The following is a 23,527-nucleotide window of genomic DNA, read 5'->3' as shown; positions in this document are numbered from 1 at the left end:
AAAAACATAAATAGCATTTATTCATAATCATTTATTTTGTATTTTTATCAGGTTTAAGATCAAAGTTCACTTTCTTGCAAGTTGATTATCGACAAATAAAAACATAAATAGCATTTATTCATAATCATTTATTTTGAGTTTTCTCAGATTTACTCATCACTTTCTTGCAAGTTGATTATCGACAAATAAAAACATAAAGAATATTTATTCATAATCATTTATTTTGTATTTTATCAGATTTAAGATCAAAGTTCACTTTCTTGCAAGCTCTTTATCGACAAATAAAAACATAAATAGCATTTATACATAATCATTTATTTTGTATTTTTATCAGATTTAAGATCAAAGTTCACTTTCTTGCAAGTTGATTATCGACAAATAAAAACATAAAGAATATTTATTCATAATCATTTATTTTGTATTTTATCAGATTTAAGATCAAAGTTCACTTTCTTGCAAGCTCTTTATCGACAAATAAAAACATAGATAGCATTTATTCATAATCATTTATTTTGTATTTTTATCAGATTTAAGATCAAAGTTCACTTTCTTGCAAGTTGATTATCGACAAATAAAAACATAAAGAATATTTATTCATAATCATTTATTTTGTATTTTATCAGATTTAAGATCAAAGTTCACTTTCTTGCAAGTTGATTGTCGAAAAATAAAAACATAAAGAATATTTATTCATAATCATTTATTTTGAGTTTTCGCAGATTTATGATCAAAGTTCACTTTCTTGCAAGTTGATTATCGACAAATAAAAACATAAATAGCATTTATTCATAATCATTTAGTTTGAGTTTTCTCAGATTTACTCATCACTTTCTTGCAAGTTGATTATCGACAAATAAAAACATAAAGAATATCTATTCATAATCATTTATTTTGAGTTTTCTCAGATTTACTCATCACTTTCTTGCAAGTTGATTATCGACAAATAAAAACATAAAGAATATTTATTCATAATCATTTATTTTGTATTTTATCAGATTTAAGATCAAAGTTCACTTTCTCGCAAGTTCTTTATCGACAAATAAAAAGATAAAGAATATTTATTCATAATCATTTATTTTGTATTTTATCAGATTTAAAATCAAAGTTCACTTTCTTGCAAGCTCTTTATCGACAAATAAAAACATAAATAGCATTTATTCATAATCATTTATTTTGTATTTTTATCAGATTTAAGATCAAAGTTCACTTTCTTGCAAGTTGATTATCGACAAATAAAAACATAAAGAATATTTATTCATAATCATTTATTTTGTATTTTATCAGATTTAAGATCAAAGTTCACTTTCTTGCAAGTTGATTATCGAAAAATAAAAACATAAAGAATATTTATTCATAATCATTTATTTTGAGTTTTCGCAGATTTATGATCAAAGTTCACTTTCTTGCAAGTTGATTATCGACAAATAAAAACATAAATAGCTTTTATTCATAATCATTTATTTTGAGTTTTCGCAGATTTATGATCAAAGTTCACTTTCTTGCAAGTTGATTATCGACAAATAAAAACATAAATAGCATTTATACATAATCATTTATTTTGAGTTTTTTTAGATTTACTCTTCACTTTCTTGCAAGTTGATTATCGACAAATAAAAACATAAAGAATATTTATTCATAATCATTTATTTTGTATTTTATCAGATTTAAGATCAAAGTTCACTTTCTTGCAAGCTCTTTATCGACAAATAAAAAGATAAAGAATATTTATTCATAATCATTTATTTTGTATTTTATCAGATTTAAAATCAAAGTTCACTTTCTTGCAAGCTCTTTATCGACAAATAAAAACATAAATAGCATTTATTCATAATCATTTATTTTGTATTTTATCAGATTTAAGATCAAAGTTCACTTTTTTGCAAGTTGAATATGGACAAATAAAAACATTAGGAATATTTATTCGTAATCATTTATTTTGTATTTTATCAGATTTATGATCAAAGTTCACTTTCTTGCAAATTGATTATCGACAAATAAAAACATAAAGAATATTTATTTATAATCATATATTTTGAGTTTTCGCAGATTTATGATCAAAGTTCACTTTCTTGCAAGTTGATTATCGACAAATAAAAACATAAGGAATATTTATTCATAATCATTTATTTTGAGTTTTCGCAGATTTATGACAAAGTTCACTTTCTTGCAAGTTGATTATCGACAAATAAAAACATAAATAGCATTTATTCATAATCATTTATTTTGAGTTTTCTCAGATTTACTCATCACTTTCTTGCAAGTTGATTATCGACAAATAAAAACATAAAGAATATTTATTCATAATCATTTATTTTGTATTTTATCAGATTTAAGATCAAAGTTCACTTTCTTGCAAGTTGAATATGGACAAATAAAAACATTAGGAATATTTATTCGTAATCATTTATTTTGTATTTTATCAAATTTATGATCAAAGTTCACTTTCTTGCAAATTAATTATCGACAAATAAAAACATAAAGAATATTTATTCATAATCATTTATTTTGTATTTTTATCAGATTTAAGATCAAAGTTCACTTTCTTGCAAGCTCTTTATCGACAAATAAAAACATAAATAGCATTTATTCATAATCATTTATTTTGTATTTTTATCAGGTTTAAGATCAAAGTTCACTTTCTTGCAAGTTGATTATCGACAAATAAAAACATAAATAGCATTTATTCATAATCATTTATTTTGAGTTTTCTCAGATTTACTCATCACTTTCTTGCAAGTTGATTATCGACAAATAAAAACATAAAGAATATTTATTCATAATCATTTATTTTGTATTTTATCAGATTTAAGATCAAAGGTCACTTTCTTGCAAGTTGTTTATCGACAAATAGAAACATAAAGAATATTTATTCATAATCATTTATTTTGTATTATATCATATTTATGTTCAAAGTTCACTTTTTTGCAAGATGAATATCGACAAATAAAAACATTAGGAATATTTAGTCGTAATCATTTATTTTGTATTTTTTCAGATTTATGATCAAAGTTCACTTTCTTGCAAGTTGATTATCGACAAATTAAAACATAAATAGCATTTATTCATAATCATTTATTTTGTATTTTTATCAGATTTAAGATCAAAGTTCACTTTCCTGCAAGTTGAATATCGACAAATAAAAACATAAATAGCATTTATTCATAATCATTTATTTTGAGTTTTCTCAGGTTTACTCATCACTTTCTTGCAAGTTGATTATCGACAAATAAAAACATAAAGAATATTTATTCATAATCATTTATTTTGTATTTTATCAGATTTAAGATCAAAGTTCACTTTCTTGCAAGTTGAATATGGACAAATAAAAACATTAGGAATATTTATTCGTAATCATTTATTTTGTATTTTATCAAATGTATGATCAAAGTTCACTTTCTTGCAAATTGATTATCGACAAATAAAAACATAAAGAATATTTATTCATAATCATTCATTTTGTATTTTTATCAGATTTAAGATCAAACTTCACTTCCTTGCAAGCTCTTTATCGACAAATAAAAACATAAATAGCATTTATTCACAATCATTTATTTTGTATTTTTATCAGATTTAAGATCAAAGTTCACTTTCTTGCAAGTTGATTATCGACAAATAAAAACATAAATAGCATTTATTCATAATCTTTTACTTTGAGTTTTCTCAGATTTACTCATCACTTTCTTGCAAGTTGATTATCGACAAATAAAAACATAAAGAATATTTATTCATTTATTTTGTATTTTATCAGATTTAAGATCAAAGTTCACTTTCTTGCAAGTTAATTATGGACAAATAAAAACATAAAAGAATATTTATTCATAATCATTTATTTTGTATTTTATCAGATTTAAGATCAAAGTTCACTGTTTTGCAAGTTGAATATGGACAAATAAAAACATTAGGAATATTTATTCGTAATCATTTATTTTGTATTTTATCAGATTTATGATCAAAGTTCACTTTCTTGCAAATTGATTATCGACAAATAAAAACATAAAGAATATTTATTCATAATCATATATTTTGAGTTTTCGCAGATTTATGATCAAAGTACAAAAAACATAAAGAATATTTATTCATAATCATTTATTTTGAGTTTTCGCAGATTTATGATCGAAGTTCACTTTCTTGCAAGTTGATTATCGACAAATAAAAACATAAAGAATATTTATTCATAATCATTTATTTTGAATTTTATCAGATTTAAGATCAAAGTTCACTTTCTTGCAAGTTGAATATGGACAAATAAAAACATTAGGAATATTTATTCGTAATCATTTATTTTGTATTTTATCAAATTTATGATCAAAGTTCACTTTCTTGCAAATTGATTATCGACAAATAAAAACATAAAGAATATTTATTCATAATCATTTATTTTGTATTTTTATCAGATTTAAGATCAAAGTTCACTTTCTTGCAAGCTCTTTATCGACAAATAAAAACATAAATAGCATTTATTCATAATCATTTATTTTGTATTTTTATCAGATTTAAGATCAAAGTTCACTTTCTTGCAAGTTGATTATCGACAAATAAAAACATAAATAGCATTTATTCATAATCATTTATTTTGAGTTTTCTCAGATTTACTCATCACTTTCTTGCAAGTTGATTATCGACAAATAAAAACATAAAGAATATTTATTCATAATCATTTATTTTGTATTTTATCAGATTTAAGATCAAAGGTCACTTTCTTGCAAGTTGTTTATCGACAAATAGAAACATAAAGAATATTTATTCATAGTCATTTATTTTGTATTATATCATATTTATGTTCAAAGTTCACTTTTTTGCAAGTTGAATATCGACAAATAAAAACATTAGGAATATTTATTCGTAATCATTTATTTTGTATTTTATCAGATTTATGATCAAAGTTCACTTTCTTGCAAGTTGATTATCGACAAATAAAAACATAAATAGCATTTATTCATAATCATTTATTTTGAGTTTTCTCAGATTTACTTATCACTTTCTTGCAAGCTCTTTATCGACAAATAAAAACATAAATAGCATTTATTCATAATCATTTATTTTGTATTTTTATCAGATTTAAGATCAAAGTTCACTTTCCTGCAAGTTGAATATCGACAAATAAAAACATAAATAGCATTTATTCATAATCATTTATTTTGAGTTTTCTCAGATTTACTCTTTACTTTCTTGCAAGTTGATTATCGACAAATAAAAACATAAAGAATATTTATTCATAATCATTTATTTTGTATTTTATCAGATTTATGATCAAAGTTCACTTTCTTGCAAATTGATTATCGACAAATAAAAACATAAATAGCATTTATGCATAATCATTTATTTTGAGTTTTCTCAGATTTACTCATCACTTTCTTGCAAATTGATTATCGACAAATAAAAACATAAAGAATATTTATTCATAATCATTTATTTTGTATTTTATCAGATTTAAGATCAAAGTTCACTTTCTTGCAAGTTGAATATGGACAAATAAAAACATTAGGAATATTTATTCGTAATCATTTATTTTGTATTTTATCAAATTTGTGATCAAAGTTCACTTTCTTGCAAATTGATTATCGACAAAAAAACATAAAGAATATTTATTCATAATCATTCATTTTGTATTTTTATCAGATTTAAGATCAAAGTTCACTTTCTTGCAAGCTCTTTATCGACAAATAAAAACATAAATAGCATTTATTCATAATCATTTATTTTGTATTTTTATCAGATTTAAGATCAAAGTTCACTTCCTTGCAAGTTGATTATCGACAAATAAAAACATAAATAGCATTTATTCATAATCATTTATTTTGAGTTTTCTCAGATTTACTCATCACTTTCTTGCAAGTTGATTATCGACAAATAAAAACATAAAGAATATTTATTCATTTATTTTGTATTTTATCAGATTTAAGATCAAAGTTCACTTTCTTGCAAGTTAATTATGGACAAATAAAAACATTAGGAATATTTATTCGTAATCATTTATTTTGTATTTTATAAAATTTATGATCAAAGTTCACTTTCTTGCAAATTGATTATCGACAAATAAAAACATAAAGAATATTTATTCATAATCATTTATTATGTATTTTTATCAGATTTAAGATCAAAGTTCACTTTCTTGCAAGCTCTTTATCGACAAATAAAAACATAAATAGCATTTATTCATAATCATTTATTTTGAGTTTTCTCAGATTTACTCATCACTTTCGTGCAAGTTGATTATCGACAAATAAAAACATAAAGAATATTTATTCATTTATTTTGTATTTTATCAGATTTAAGATCAAAGTTCACTTTCTTGCAAGTTAATTATGGACAAATAAAAACATTAGGAATATTTATTCGTAATCATTTATTTTGTATTTTATCAAATTTATGATCAAAGTTCACTTTCTTGCAAATTGATTATCGACAAATAGAAACATAAAGAATATTTATTCATAATCATTTATTTTGTATTATATCATATTTATGTTCAAAGTTCACTTTTTTGCAAGATGAATATCGACAAATAAAAACATTAGGAATATTTAGTCGTAATCATTTATTTTGTATTTTTTCAGATTTATGATCAAAGTTCACTTTCTTGCAAGTTGATTATCGACAAATAAAAACATAAATAGCATTTATTCATAATCATTTATTTTGTATTTTTATCAGATTTAAGATCAAAGTTCACTTTCCTGCAAGTTGAATATCGACAAATAAAAACATAAATAGCATTTATTCATAATCATTTATTTTGAGTTTTCTCAGATTTACTCATCACTTTCTTGCAAGTTGATTATCGACAAATAAAGACATAAAGAATATTTATTCATAATCATTTATTTTGTATTTTATAAGATTGAAGATCAAAGTTCACTTTCTTGCAAGCTCTTTATCGACAAATAAAAACATAAATAGCATTTATTCATAATCATTTATTTTGTATTTTTATCAGATTTAAGATCAAAGTTAACTTTCCTGCAAGTTGAATATCGACAAATAAAAACATAAATAGCATTTATTCATAATCATTTATTTTGAGTTTCCTCAGATTTACTCTTTACTTTCTTGCAAGTTGATTATCGACAAATAAAAACATAAAGAATATTTATTCATAATCATTTATTTTGTATTTTATCAGATTTATGATCAAAGTTCACTTTCTTGCAAATTGATTATCGACAAATAAAAACATAAATAGCATTTATTCATAATCATTTATTTTGAGTTTTCTCAGATTTACTCATCACTTTCTTGCAAGTTGATTATCGACAAATAAAAACATAAAGAATATTTATTCATAATCATTTATTTTGTATTTTATCAGATTTAAGATCAAAGTTCACTTTCTTGCAAGTTGAATATGGACAAATAAAAACATTAGGAATATTTATTCGTAATCATTTATTTTGTATTTTATCAAATGTATGATCAAAGTTCACTTTCTTGCAAATTGATTATCGACAAATAAAAACATAAAGAATATTTATTCATAATCATTCATTTTGTATTTTTATCAGATTTAAGATCAAACTTCACTTTCTTGCAAGCTCTTTATCGACAAATAAAAACATAAATAGCATTTATTCACAATCATTTAGTTTGTATTTTTATCAGATTTAAGATCAAAGTTCACTTTCTTGCAAGTTGATTATCGACAAATAAAAACATAAATAGCATTTATTCATAATCTTTTACTTTGAGTTTTCTCAGATTTACTCATCACTTTCTTGCAAGTTGATTATCGACAAATAAAAACATAAAGAATATTTATTCATTTATTTTGTATTTTATCAGATTTAAGATCAAAGTTCACTTTCTTGCAAGTTAATTATGGACAAATAAAAACATAAAGAATATTTATTCATAATCATATATTTTGTATTTTATCAGATTTAAGATCAAAGTTCACTGTTTTGCAAGTTGAATATGGACAAATAAAAACATTAGGAATATTTATTCGTAATCATTTATTTTGTATTTTATCAGATTTATGATCAAAGTTCACTGTCTTGCAAATTGATTATCGACAAATAAAAACATAAAGAATATTTATTCATAATCATATATTTTGAGTTTTCGCAGATTTATGATCAAAGTTCACTTTCTTGCAAGTTGATTATCGACAAATAAAAACATAAAGAATATTTATTCATAATCATTTATTTTGAGTTTTCGCAGATTTATGATCGAAGTTCACTTTCTTGCAAGTTGAATATGGACAAATAAAAACATTAGGAATATTTATTCGTAATCATTTATTTTGAGTTTTCGCAGATTTATGATCAAAGTTCACTTTCTTGCAAATTGATTATCGACAAATAAAAACATAAAGAATATTTATTCATAATCATATATTTTGAGTTTTCGCAGATTTATGATCAAAGTTCACTTTCTTGCAAGTTGATTATCGACAAATAAAAACATAAATAGCATTTATTCATAATCATTTATTTTGTATTTTTATCAGATTTAAGATCAAACTTCACTTTCTTGCAAGCTCTTTATCGACAAATAAAAACATAAATAGCATTTATTCATAATCATTTATTTTGTATTTTTATCAGATTTAAGATCAAAGTTCACTTTCTTGCAAGTTGATTATCGACAAATAAAAACATAAATAGCATTTATTCATAATCATTTATTTTGAGTTTTCTCAGATTTACTCATCACTTTCTTGCAAGTTGATTATCGACAAATAAAAACATAAAGAATATTTATTCATAATCATTTATTTTGTATTTTATCAGATTTAAGATCAAAGGTCACTTTCTTGCAAGTTGTTTATCGACAAATAGAAACATAAAGAATATTTATTCATAGTCATTTATTTTGTATTATATCATATTTATGTTCAAAGTTCACTTTTTTGCAAGTTGAATATCGACAAATAAAAACATTAGGAATATTTATTCGTAATCATTTATTTTGTATTTTATCAGATTTATGATCAAAGTTCACTTTCTTGCAAGTTGATTATCGACAAATAAAAACATAAATAGCATTTATTCATAATCATTTATTTTGAGTTTTCTCAGATTTACTTATCACTTTCTTGCAAGCTCTTTATCGACAAATAAAAACATAAATAGCATTTATTCATAATCATTTATTTTGTATTTTTATCAGATTTAAGATCAAAGTTCACTTTCTTGCAAGTTGTTTATCGACAAATAGAAACATAAAGAATATTTATTCATAGTCATTTATTTTGTATTATATCATATTTATGTTCAAAGTTCACTTTTTTGCAAGTTGAATATCGACAAATAAAAACATTAGGAATATTTATTCGTAATCATTTATTTTGTATTTTATCAGATTTATGATCAAAGTTCACTTACTTGCAAGTTGATTATCGACAAATAAAAACATAAATAGCATTTATTCATAATCATTTATTTTGAGTTTTCTCAGATTTACTTATCACTTTCTTGCAAGCTCTTTATCGACAAATAAAAACATAAATAGCATTTATTCATAATCATTTATTTTGTATTTTTATCAGATTTAAGATCAAAGTTCACTTTCCTGCAAGTTGAATATCGACAAATAAAAACATAAATAGCATTTATTCATAATCATTTATTTTGAGTTTTCTCAGATTTACTCATCACTTTCTTGCAAGTTGATTATCGACAAATAAAAACATAAAGAATATTTATTCATAATCATTTATTTTGTATTTTATCAGATTTAAGATCAAAGTTCACTTTCTTGAAAGCTCTTTATCGACAAATAAAAACATAAATAGCATTTATTCAAAATCATTTATTTTGTATTTTTATCAGATTTATGATCAAAGTTCACTTTCTTGCCAGTTGATTATCGACAAATAAAAACATAAATAGCATTTATTCATAATCATTTATTTTGTATTTTTATCAGATTTAAGATCAAAGTTCACTTCTTGCAAGTTGATTATCGACAAATAAAAACATAAATATCATTTATTCATAATCATTTATTTTGAGTTTTCTCAGATTTACTCATCACTTTCTTGCAAGCTCTTTATCGACAAATAAAAACATAAATAGCATTTATTCATAATCAATTATTTTGTATTTTTATCAGATTTAAGATCAAAGTTCACTTTCTTGCAAGTTGATTATCGATAAATAAAAACATAAAGAATATTTATTCATAATCATTTATTTTGTATTTTATCAGATTTAAGATCAAAGTTCACTTTCCTGCAAGTTGATTATCGACAAATAAAAACATAAATAGCATTTATTCATAATCATTTATTTTGAGTTTTCTCAGATTTACTCATCACTTTCTTGCAAGTTGATTATCGACAAATAAAAACATAAAGAATATTTATTCATAATCATTTATTTTGTATTTTATCAGATTTAAGATCAAAGGTCACTTTCTTGCAAGTTGTTTATCGACAAATAGAAACATAAAGAATATTTATTCATAGTCATTTATTTTGTATTATATCATATTTATGTTCAAAGTTCACTTTTTTGCAAGATGAATATCGACAAATAAAAACATTAGGAATATTTATTCGTAATCACTTATTTTGTCTTTTTTCAGATTTATGATCAAAGTTCACTTTCTTGTAAGTTGATTATCGACAAATAAAAACATAAATAGCGTTTATTCATAATCATTTATTTTGAGTTTTCTCAGATTTACTCATCACTTTCTTGCAAGTTGATTATCGACAAATAAAAACATAAAGAATATTTATTCATAATCATTTATTTTGTATTTTATCAGATTTATGATCAAAGTTCACTTTCTTGCAAATTGATTATCGACAAATAAAAACATAAATAGCATTTATTCATAATCATTTATTTTGAGTTTTCTCAGATTTACTCATCACTTTCTTGCAAGTTGATTATCGACAAATAAAAACATAAAGAATATTTATTCATAATCATTTATTTTGTATTTTATCAGATTTAAGATCAAAGTTCACTTTCGTGCAAGTTGAATATGGACAAATAAAAACATTAGGAATATTTATTCGTAATCATTTATTTTGCATTTTATCAAATTTATGATCAAAGTTCACTTTCTTGCAAATTGATTATCGACAAATAAAAACATAAAGAATATTTATTCATAATCATTTATTTTGTATTTTTATCAGATTTAAGATCAAAGTTCATTTTGTTGCAAGCTCTTTATCGACAAATAAAAACATAAATAGCATTTATTCATAATCATTTATTTTGTATTTTTATCAGATTTAAGATCAAAGCTCACTTTCTTGCAAGTTGATTATCGACAAATAAAAACATAAATATCATTTATTCATAATCATTTATTTTGAGTTTTCTCAGATTTACTCATCACTTTCTTGCAAGCTCTTTATCGACAAATAAAAACATAAATAGCATTTATTCATAATCAATTATTTTGTATTTTTATCAGATTTAAGATCAAAGTTCACTTTCTTGCAAGTTGATTATCGACAAATAAAAACATAAAGAATATTTATTCATAATCATTTATTTTGTATTTTATCAGATTTAAGATCAAAGTTCACTTTCCTGCAAGTTGAATATCGACAAATAAAAACATAAATAGCATTTATTCATAATCATTTATTTTGTATTTTTATCAGATTTATGATCAAAGTTCACTTTCTTGCCAGTTGATTATCGACAAATAAAAACATAAATAGCATTTATTCATAATCATTTATTTTGAGTTTTCTCAGATTTACTCTTTACTCTCTTGCAAGTTGATTATCGACAAATAAAAACATAAAGAATATTTATTCATAATCATTTATTTTGTATTTTATCAGATTTATGATCAAAGTTCACTTTCTTGCAAATTGATTATCGACAAATAAAAACATAAATAGCATTTATTCATAATCATTTATTTTGAGTTTTCTCAGATTTACTCATCACTTTCTTGCAAGTTGAATATCGACAAATAAAAACATAAAGAATATTTATTCATAATCATTTATTTTGTATTTTATCAGATTTAAGATCAAAGGTCACTTTCTTGCAAGTTTGTTATCGACAAATAGAAACATAAAGAATATTTATTCATAATCATTTATTTTGTATTATATCATATTTATGTTCAAAGTTCACTTTTTTGCAAGATGAATATCGACAAATAAAAACATTAGGAATATTTATTCGTAATCATTTATTTTGTATTTTTTCAGATTTATGATCAAAGTTCACTTTCTTGCCAGTTGATTATCGACAAATAAAAACATAAATAGCGTTTATTCATAATCATTTATTTTGAGTTTTCTCAGATTTACTCATCACTTTCTTGCAAGTTGATTATCGACAAATAAAAACATAAAGAATATTTATTCATAATCATTTATTTTGTATTTTATCAGATTTAAGATCAAAGTTCACTTTCTTGCAAGCTCTTTATCGACAAATAAAAACATAAATAGCATTTATTCATAATCATTTATTTTGAGTTTTCTCAGATTTACTCATCACTTTCTTGCAAGTTGATTATCGACAAATAAAAACATAAAGAATATTTATTCATAATCATTTATTTTGTATTTTATCAGATTTAAGATCAAAGGTCACTTTCTTGCAAGTTGTTTATCGACAAATAGAAACATAAGGAATATTTATTCATAGTCATTTATTTTGTATTATATCATATTTATGTTCAAAGTTCACTTTTTTGCAAGTTGAATATCGACAAATAAAAACATTAGGAATATTTATTCGTAATCATTTATTTTGTATTTTATCAGATTTATGATCAAAGTTCACTTTCTTGCAAGTTGATTATCGACAAATAAAAACATAAATAGCATTTATTCATAATCATTTATTTTGAGTTTTCTCAGATTTACTCATCACTTTCTTGCAAGCTCTTTATCGACAAATAAAAACATAAATAGCATTTATTCATAATCATTTATTTTGTATTTTTATCAGATTTAAGATCAAAGTTCACTTTCCTGCAAGTTGAATATCGACAAATAAAAACATAAATAGCGTTTATTCATAATCATTTATTTTGAGTTTTCTCAGATTTACTCATCACTTTCTTGCAAGTTGATTATCGACAAATAAAAACATAAAGAATATTTATTCATAATCATTTATTTTGTATTTTATCAGATTTATGATCAAAGTTCACTTTCTTGCAAATTGATTATCGACAAATAAAAACATAAATAGCATTTATGCATAATCATTTATTTTGAGTTTTCTCAGATTTACTCATCACTTTCTTGCAAGTTGATTATCGACAAATAAAAACATAAAAAATATTTATTCATAATCATTTATTTTGTATTTTATCAGATTTAAGATCAAAGTTCACTTTCTTGCAAGTTGAATATGGACAAATAAAAACATTAGGAATATTTATTCGTAATCATTTATTTTGTATTTTATCAAATTTATGATCAAAGTTCACTTTCTTGCAAATTGATTATCGACAAAAAAACATAAAGAATATTTATTCATAATCATTCATTTTGTATTTTTATCAGATTTAAGATCAAAGTTCACTTTATTGCAAGCTCTTTATCGACAAATAAAAACATAAATAGCATTTATTCATAATCATTTATTTTGTATTTTTATCAGAACGAGGACAAGACGAAATATCTCCTGTCATCAAACAAACAGTCAGCGCATTCGCGTCTTGGCTCCCACGTCACTGTTGACAGTCATAACTTTGAAGTTGTAGATAATTTCGTATACCTAGGAACCAACATTAACACCGATAATAATGTGAGCCTTGAAATCCAACGCAGAATCACTCTTGCCAACAGGTGCTACTATGGACTGAGTAGGCAATTGAAAAGTAAAGTCCTCTCTCGACGAACAAAAACTAAACTCTACAAGTCCCTCATCATTCCCGTCCTACTTTATGGTGCAGAAGCGTGGACGGTGTCAACATCCGATGAGACGGCACTAGGAGTTTTCGAGAGAAAGGTTTTGCGGAAGATTTACGGTCGCTTAAACATTGGCAACGGCGAATACCGCAGAAGATGGAATGATGAGCTGTATGTGTTGTTCGACGACATAGACATAGTCCAGCGAATAAAACGACAGCGGCTACGCTGGCTGGGTCATGTTGTGCGAATGGATGAAAGTGCCCCAGCTCTGAAAGTTTTCGATGCAGTACCCGCTGGTGGAAGCCGAGGAAGAGGGAGACCTCCACTCCGGTGGAAGGACCAGGTGGAGAAGGACCTGTCTTCATTTGGTATTACCAATTGGCGCCAAAGCGCCAAAAGGAGAGATGCGTGGCGCACTGTTGTGGACTCGGCTATAACCGCGTAAACGGTTTCTACGCCAGTTAAGAAGAAGAAGATCAAAGTTCACTTCCTTGCAAGTTGATTATCGACAAATAAAAACATAAATAGCATTTATTCATAATCATTTATTTTGAGTTTTCTCAGATTTACTCATCACTTTCTTGCAAGTTGATTATCGACAAATAAAAACATAAAGAATATTTATTCATTTATTTTGTATTTTATCAGATTTAAGATCAAAGTTCACTTTCTTGCAAGTTAATTATGGACAAATAAAAACATTAGGAATATTTATTCGTAATCATTTATTTTGTATTTTATCAAATTTATGATCAAAGTTCACTTTCTTGCAAATTGATTATCGACAAATAAAAACATAAAGAATATTTATTCATAATCATTTATTTTGTATTTTTATCAGATTTAAGATCAAAGTTCACTTTCTTGCAAGCTCTTTATCGACAAATAAAAACATAAATAGTATTTATTCATAATCATTTATTTTGTATTTTTATCAGATTTAAGATCAAAGTTCACTTTCTTGCAAGTTGATTATCGACAAATAAAAACATAAATAGCATTTATTCATAATCATTTATTTTGAGTTTTCTCAGATTTACTCATCACTTTCTTGCAAGTTGATTATCGACAAATAAAAACATAAAGAATATTTATTCATTTATTTTGTATTTTATCAGATTTAAGATCAAAGTTCACTTTCTTGCAAGCTCTTTATCGACAAATAAAAACATAAATAGCATTTATTCATAATCATTTATTTTGTATTTTTATCAGATTTAAGATCAAAGTTCACTTCCTTGCAAGTTGATTATCGACAAATAAAAATATAAATAGCAATTATTCATAATCATTTATTTTGAGTTTTCTCAGATTTACTCATCACTTTCTTGCAAGTTGATTATCGACAAATAAAAACATAAAGAATATTTATTCATTTATTTTGTATTTTATCAGATTTAAGATCAAAGTTCACTTTCTTGCAAGTTAATTATGGACAAATAAAAACATTAGGAATATTTATTCGTAATCATTTATTTTGTATTTTATCAAATTTATGATCAAAGTTCACTTTCTTGCAAGTTGAATATCGACAAATAAAAACATAACTAGCATTTATTCATAATCATTTATTTTGTATTTTTATCAGATTTATGATCAAAGTTCACTTTCTTGCCAGTTGATTATCGACAAATAAAAACATAAATAGCATTTATTCATAATCATTTATTTTGTATTTTTATCAGATTTAAGATCAAAGTTCACTTTCTTGCAAGTTGATTATCGACAAATAAAAACATAAAGAATATTTATTCATAATCATTTATTTTGTATTTTATCAGATTTAAGATCAAAGGTCACTTTCTTGGAAGTTGTTTATCGACAAATAGAAACATAAAGAATATTTATTCATAATCATTTATTTTGTATTATATCATATTTATGTTCAAAGTTCACTTTTTTGCAAGATGAATATCGACAAATAAAAACATTAGGAATATTTATTCGTAATCACTTATTTTGTATTTTTTCAGATTTATGATCAAAGTTCACTTTCTTGCCAGTTGATTATCGACAAATAAAAACATAAATAGCGTTTATTCATAATCATTTATTTTGAGTTTTCTCAGATTTACTCATCACTTTCTTGCAAGTTGATTATCGACAAATAAAAACATAAAGAATATTTATTCATAATCATTTATTTTGTATTTTATAAGATTTAAGATCAAAGTTCACTTTCTTGCAAGCTCTTTATCGACAAATAAAAACATAAATAGCATTTATTCATAATCATTTATTTTGTATTTTTATCAGATTTAAGATCAAAGTTCACTTTCCTGCAAGTTGAATATCGACAAATAGAAACATAAATAGCATTTATTCATAATCATTTATTTTGAGTTTTCTCAGATTTACTCTTTACTTTCTTGCAAGTTGATTATCGACAAATAAAAACATAAAGAATATTTATTCATAATCATTTATTTTGTATTTTATCAGATTTATGATCAAAGTTCACTTTCTTGCAAATTGATTATCGACAAATAAAAACATAAATAGCATTTATTCATAATCATTTATTTTGAGTTTTCTCAGATTTACTCATCACTTTCTTGCAAGTTGATTATCGACAAATAAAAACATGAAGAATATTTATTCATAATCATTTATTTTGTATTTTATCAGATTTAAGATCAAAGTTCACTTTCGTGCAAGTTGAATATGGACAAATAAAAACATTAGGAATATTTATTCGTAATCATTTATTTTGCATTTTATCAAATTTATGATCAAAGTTCACTTTCTTGCAAATTGATTATCGACAAATAAAAACATAAAGAATATTTATTCATAATCATTTATTTTGTATTTTTATCAGATTTAAGATCAAAGTTCACTTTCTTGCAAGCTCTTTATCGACAAATAAAAACATAAATAGCATTTATTCATAATCATTTATTTTGTATTTTTATCAGATTTAAGATCAAAGTTCACTTTCTTGCAAGTTGATTATCGACAAATAAAAACATAAATATCATTTATTCATAATCATTTATTTTGAGTTTTCTCAGATTTACTCATCACTTTCTTGCAAGCTCTTTATCGACAAATAAAAACATAAATAGCATTTATTCATAATCAATTATTTTGTATTTTTATCAGATTTAAGATCAAAGTTCACTTTCTTGCAAGTTGATTATCGACAAATAAAAACATAAAGAATATTTATTCATAATCATTTATTTTGTATTTTATCAGATTTAAGATCAAAGTTCACTTTCCTGCAAGTTGAATATCGACAAATAAAAACATAAATAGCATTTATTCATAATCATTTATTTTGTATTTTTATCAGATTTATGATCAAAGTTCACTTTCTTGCCAGTTGATTATCGACAAATAAAAACATAAATAGCATTTATTCATAATCATTTATTTTGAGTTTTCTCAGATTTACTCTTTACTTTCTTGCAAGTTGATTATCGACAAATAAAAACATTAGGAATATTTATTCGTAATCATTTATTTTGTATTTTATCAGATTTATGATCAAAGTTCACTTTCTTGCAAGTTGATTATCGACAAATAAAAACATAAATAGCATTTATTCATAATCATTTATTTTGTATTTTTATCAGATTTATGATCAAAGTTCACTTTCTTGCAAGTTGATTATCGACAAATAAAAACATAAATAGCATTTATTCATAATCATTTATTTTGTATTTTATCAGATTTATGATCAAAGTTCACTTTCTTGCAAGCTCTTTATCGACAAATAAAAACATAAATAGCATTTATTCATAATCATTTATTTTGTATTTTTATCACATTTAAGATCAAAGTTCACTTTCCTGCAAGTTGAATATCGACAAATAAAAACATAAATAGCATTTATTCATAATCATTTATTTTGAGTTTTCTCAGATTTACTCTTTACTTTCTTGCAAGTTGATTATCGACAAATAAAAACATAAAGAATATTTATTCATAATCATTTATTTTGTATTTTATCAGATTTATGATCAAAGTTCACTTTCTTGCAAATTGATTATCGACAAATAAAAACATAAATAGCATTTATGCATAATCATTTATTTTGAGTTTTCTCAGATTTACTCATCACTTTCTTGCAAGTTGATTATCGACAAATAAAAACATAAAGAATATTTATTCATAATCATTTATTTTGTATTTTATCAGATTTAAGATCAAAGTTCACTTTCTTGCAAGTTGAATATGGGCAAATAAAAACATTAGGAATATTTATTCGTAATCATTTATTTTGTATTTTATCAAATTTATGATCAAAGTTCACTTTCTTGCAAATTGATTATCGACAAAAAAACATAAAGAATATTTATTCATAATCATTCATTTTGTATTTTTATCAGATTTAAGATCAAAGTTCACTTTCTTGCAAGCTCTTTATCGACAAATAAAAACATAAATAGCATTTATTCATAATCATTTATTTTGTATTTTTATCAGATTTAAGATCAAAGTTCACTTCCTTGCAAGTTGATTATCGACAAATAAAAACATGAATAGCATTTATTCATAATCATTAATTTTGAGTTTTCTCAGATTTACTCATCACTTTCTTGCAAGTTGATTATTGACAAATAAAAACATAAAGAATATTTATTCATTTATTTTGTATTTTATCAGATTTAAGATCAAAGTTCACTTTCTTGCAAGTTAATTATGGACAAATAAAAATATTAGGAATATTTATTCGTAATCATTTATTTTGTATTTTATCAAATTTATGATCAAAGTTCACTTTCTTGCAAATTGATTATCGACAAATAAAAACATAAAGAATATTTATTCATAATCATTTATTTTGTATTTTTATCAGATTTAAGATCAAAGTTCACTTTCTTGCAAGCTCTTTATCGACAAATAAAAACATAAATAGCATTTATTCATAATCATTTATTTTGTATTTTTATCAGATTTAAGATCAAAATTCACTTTCTTGCAAGTTGATTATCGACAAATAAAAACATAAATAGCATTTATTCATAATCATTTATTTGAAGTTTTCTCAGATTTACTCATCACTTTCTTGCAAGTTGATTAGCGACAAATAAAAACATAAAGAATATTTATTCATAATCATTTATTTTGTATTTTATCAGATTTAAGATCAAAGCTCACGTTCTTGCAAGTTGTTTATCGACAAATAGAAACATAAAGAATATTTATTCATAATCATTTATTTTGTATTATATCATATTTATGTTCAAAGTTCACTTTTTTGCAAGATGAATATCGACAAATAAAAACATTAGGAATATTTATTCGTAATCATTTATTTTGTATTTTTTCAGATTTATGATCAAAGTTCACTTTCTTGCCAGTTGATTATCGACAAATAAAAACATAAATAGCGTTTATTCATAATCATTTATTTTGAGTTTTCTCAGATTTACTCATCACTTTCTTGCAAGTTGATTATCGACAAATAAAAACATAAAGAATATTTATTCATAATCATTTATTTTGTATTTTATCAGATTTATGATCAAAGTTCACTTTCTTGCAAATTGATTATCGACAAATAAAAACATAAATAGTATTTATTCATAATCATTTATTTGGAGTTTTCTCAGATTTACTCATCACTTTCTTGCAAGTTGATTATCGACAAATAAAAACATAAAGAATATTTATTCATAATCATTTATTTTGTATTTTATCAGATTTAAGATCAAAGGTCACTTTCTTGGAAGTTGTTTATCGACAAATAGAAACATAAAGAATATTTATTCATAATCATTTATTTTGTATTATATCATATTTATGTTCAAAGTTCACTTTTTTGCAAGATGAATATCGACAAATAAAAACATTAGGAATATTTATTCGTAATCATTTATTTTGTATTTTTTCAGATTTATGATCAAAGTTCACTTTCTTGCCAGTTGATTATCGACAAATAAAAACATAAATAGCGTTTATTCATAATCATTTATTTTGAGTTTTCTCAGATTTACTCATCACTTTCTTGCAAGTTGATTATCGACAAATAAAAACATAAAGAATATTTATTCATAATCATTTATTTTGTATTTTATCAGATTTAAGATCAAAGTTCACTTTCTTGCAAGCTCTTTATCGACAAATAAAAACATAAATAGCATTTATTCATAATCATTTATTTTGTATTTTTATCAGATTTAAGATCAAAGTTCACTTTCCTGCAAGTTGAATATCGACAAATAAAAACATAAATAGCATTTAGTCATAATCATTTATTTTGAGTTTTCTCAGATTTACTCTTTACTTTCTTGCAAGTTGATTATCGACAAATAAAAACATAAAGAATATTTATTCATAATTATTTATTTTGTATTTTATCAGATTTATGATCAAAGTTCACTTTCTTGCAAATTGATTATCGACAAATAAAAACATAAATAGCATTTATTCATAATCATTTATTTTGAGTTTTCTCAGATTTACTCATCACTTTCTTGCAAGTTGAATATCGACAAATAAAAACATAACTAGCATTTATTCATAATCATTTATTTTGTATTTTTATCAGATTTATGATCAAAGTTCACTTTCTTACCAGTTGATTATCGACAAATAAAAACATAAATAGCATTTATTCATAATCATTTATTTTGAGTTTTCTCAGATTTACTCTTTACTTTCTTGCAAGTTGATTATCGACAAATAAAAACATTAGGAATATTTATTCGTAATCATTTATTTTGTATTTTATCAGATTTATGATCAAAGTTCACTTTCTTGCAAGTTGATTATCGACAAATAAAAACATAAATAGCATTTATTCATAATCATTTATTTTGTATTTTTATCAGATTTATGATCAAAGTTCACTTTCTTGCAAGTTGATTATCGACAAATAAAAACATAAATAGCATTTATTCATAATCATTTATTTTGAGTTTTCTCAGATTTACTCTTTACTTTCTTGCAAGTTGATTATCGACAAATAAAAACATAAATAGCGTTTATTCATAATCATTTATTTTGAGTTTTCTCAGATTTACTCATCACTTTCTTGCAAGCTCTTTATCGACAAATAAAAACATAAATAGCATTTATTCATAATCATTTATTTTGTATTTTTATCAGATTTAAGATCAAAGTTCACTTTCCTGCAAGTTGAATATCGACAAATAAAAACATAAATAGCGTTTATTCATAATCATTTATTTTGTATTTTATCAGATTTATGATCAAAGTTCACTTTCTTGCAAATTGATTATCGACAAATAAAAACATAAATAGCATTTATGCATAATCATTTATTTTGAGTTTTCTCAGATTTACTCATCACTTTCTTGCAAGTTGATTATCGACAAATAAAAACATAAAGAATATTTATTCATAATCATTTATTTTGTATTTTATCAGATTTAAGATCAAAGTTCACTTTCTTGCAAGTTGAATATGGACAAATAAAAACATTAGGAATATTTATTCGTAATCATTTATTTTGTATTTTATCAAATTTATGATCAAAGTTCACTTTCTTGCAAATTGATTATCGACAAAAAAACATAAAGAATATTTATTCATAATCATTCATTTTGTATTTTTATCAGATTTATGATCAAAGTTCACTTTCTTGCCAGTTGATTATCGACAAATAAAAACATAAATAGCATTTATTCATAATCATTTATTTTGAGTTTTCTCAGATTTACTCTTTACTTTCTTGCAAGTTGATTATCGACAAATAAAAACATAAAGAATATTTATTCATAATCATTTATTTTGTATTTTATCAGATTTATGATCAAAGTTCACTTTCTTGCAAATTGATTATCGACAAATAAAAACATAAATAGCATTTATGCATAATCATTTATTTTGAGTTTTCTCAGATTTACTCATCACTTTCTTGCAAGTTGATTATCGACAAATAAAAACATAAAGAATATTTATTCATAATCATTTATTTTGTATTTTATCAGATTTAAGATCAAAGTTCACTTTCTTGCAAGTTGAATATGGACAAATAAAAACATTAGGAATATTTATTCGTAATCATTTATTTTGTATTTTATCAGATTTATGATCAAAGTTCACTTTCTTGCAAATTGATTATCGACAAATAAAAACATAAATAGCATTTATGCATAATCATTTATTTTGAGTTTTCTCAGATTTACTCATCACTTTCTTGCAAGTTGATTATCGACAAATAAAAACATAAAGAATATTTATTCATAATCATTTATTTTGTATTTTATCAGATTTAAGATCAAAGTTCACTTTCTTGCAAGCTCTTTATCGACAAATAAAAACATAAATAGCATTTATTCATAATCATTTATTTTGTATTTTTATCAGATTTAAGATCAAAGTTCACTTTCCTGCAAGTTGAATATCGACAAATAAAAACATAAATAGCATTTATTCATAATCATTTATTTTGAGTTTTCTCAGATTTACTCTTTACTTTCTTGCAAGTTGATTATCGACAAATAAAAACATAAAGAATATTTATTCATAATCATTTATTTTGTATTTTATCAGATTTATGATCAAAGTTCACTTTCTTGCAAATTGATTATCGACAAATAAAAACATAAATAGCATTTATGCATAATCATTTATTTTGAGTTTTCTCAGATTTACTCATCACTTTCTTGCAAGTTGATTATCGACAAATAAAAACATAAAGAATATTTATTCATAATCATTTATTTTGTATTTTATCAGATTTAAGATCAAAGTTCACTTTCTTGCAAGTTGAATATGGACAAATAAAAACATTAGGAATATTTATTTGTAATCATTTATTTTGTATTTTATCAAATTTATGATCAAAGTTCACTTTCTTGCAAAATGATTATCGACAAATAAAAACATAAAGAATATTTATTCATAATCATTTATTTTGTATTTTTATCAGATTTAAGATCAAAGTTCACTTTCTTGCAAGCTCTTTATCGACAAATAAAAACATAAATAGCATTTATTCATAATCATTTATTTTGTATTTTTATTAGATTTAAGATCAAAGTTCACTTTCTTGCAAGTTGATTATCGACAAATAAAAACATAAATAGCATTTATTCATAATCATTTATTTGAAGTTTTCTCAGATTTACTCATCACTTTCTTGCAAGTTGATTATCGACAAATAAAAACATAAAGAATATTTATTCATTTATTTTGTATTTTATCAGATTTAAGATCAAAGTTCACTTTCTTGCAAGTTAATTATGGACAAATAAAAACATTAGGAATATTTATTATCAAATTTATGATCAAAGTTCACTTTCTTGCAAAATGATTATCGACAAATAAAAACATAAAGAATATTTATTCATAATCATTTATTTTGTATTTTATCAGATTTAAGATCAAAGTTCACTTTCTTGCAAGCTCTTTATCGACAAATAAAAACATAAATAGCATTTATTCATAATCATTTATTTTGTATTTTTATCAGATTTAAGATCAAAGTTCACTTTCCTGCAAGTTGATTATCGACAAATAAAAACATAAATAGCAATTATTCATAATCATTAATTTTGAGTTTTCTCAGATTTACTCATCACTTTCTTGCAAGTTGATTATCGACAAATAAAAACATAAAGAATATTTATTCATTTATTTTGTATTTTATCAGATTTAAGATCAAAGTTCACTTTCTTGCAAGTTAATTATGGACAAATAAAAACATTAGGAATATTTATTCGTAATCATTTATTTTGTATTTTATCAAATTTATGATCAAAGTTCACTTTCTTGCAAAATGATTATCGACAAATAAAAACA

Source organism: Zeugodacus cucurbitae, chromosome 3, assembly GCF_028554725.1.
Source record: "Zeugodacus cucurbitae isolate PBARC_wt_2022May chromosome 3, idZeuCucr1.2, whole genome shotgun sequence".
NCBI classification, from domain to species: domain Eukaryota; kingdom Metazoa; phylum Arthropoda; class Insecta; order Diptera; family Tephritidae; genus Zeugodacus; species Zeugodacus cucurbitae.
The sequence above is the reverse complement of the archived record's forward strand: the minus strand, read 5'-3'. Positions refer to the sequence as shown.